This window comes from Salvelinus sp. IW2-2015, linkage group LG2, assembly GCF_002910315.2.
Source record: "Salvelinus sp. IW2-2015 linkage group LG2, ASM291031v2, whole genome shotgun sequence".
In the NCBI taxonomy this organism is placed as follows: Eukaryota; Metazoa; Chordata; class Actinopteri; order Salmoniformes; family Salmonidae; genus Salvelinus; species Salvelinus sp. IW2-2015.
In genome coordinates this window covers 37759955-37761183 of record NC_036839.1, presented here as the reverse complement: position 1 = coordinate 37761183, position 1229 = coordinate 37759955, and positions in this window count along the sequence as shown.

Genomic DNA, 1229 nt, shown 5'->3' with positions numbered 1-1229 from the left:
ATTGTGTTTGATACCTTAGGGCTTGACACTTGATTTAGGGGTAATATGTTTATTGGTTGCTTTGAAACCTAGACCTACTATTATAAGCTGACTCATTGACGGATGTCTTTGGGCTTTTACCTCTAAGTCTAGCATAGCTAGTGTCGTAACTAGCGTATCGTATGTGATGGCTGAACCGATCTGCTGGTGTACTTCGGTGCACCTAGCTTATGATACTTATTAGGCGGTAACTTCCGTCTGAATTTCTCATTTCGCAATGAGTATATGGGTGCCTGTGGTATGTTGTCGATTTGGTTGACCCCTTAGCAACGTATGTAGGCTACTCTGATGATAGTATGTTGACCTAGGCAAGCTAACTATAGCTAGGCTATCATGATGACTGCTTTGGTTTGACCTAGCTAACTCATAGACTAGGACTAATTTGATAAGATATTTGATATTGGTGGATTGTTGAGCCTAAGCAGTAACTAAGCGTGAGCTATCCTGCATTGTATGGTGATTTGTCCTAGCTAATCATATGCTAGGTACTCATGAGAAGGTGATAACGAATGTTTGTGTGTGTGTATGTTGTACCTAATGCGTTGATAGTAGCGAATAACTAGTCGTCATCTTCTTTCTCTTGTGTTGGGTTTTAAACATCTCTCATTACTCCTCATACTGATCAGTTGATCAACACAGATCTTTCATTGCTTTTGACAATGATGAGAAACAATGTGGATGGTGTGAAATAGGAAGATAGTCTCTACATGAGAGCAGAGTTTTTTATTTTATTTAACTAGGCAAGTCAYTTAAGAACAAATTCTTATTTACAATGACGCCCTACCCCGATGACACTGGGCCAATTGCGCGCCGCCCAATGGGATTCCTGATCACGGCCGGTTGTGATACAGCCCYAGATCAAAGCCGGGTCTGTAGTGACGCCTCTTAGACTGCTGCGCCACTCGGTCCCCCATAAGAGTGGCGCAGAGTAGAGTAGACGAGGGCTGCAGAACCACACAGTGTTAAAACKTGATGAGAGCAGCTCAACTTCTCAGAATTTAGCTGTAGACATGTAGAAGACAGATCTAGAGGAGACGATACCCTGGCAGAACATTGAGGGAGAGAAAAAATTATAGATGATAGCCATGTGGGAGGCCTTCATGAGCCTGAAAAACTTCTCCTAACTCAAGGTCCCAGAATGCACTGCAGCTCCATGGGTTTCGTGTGAGCTCCTGTCCTTCCTATGCACC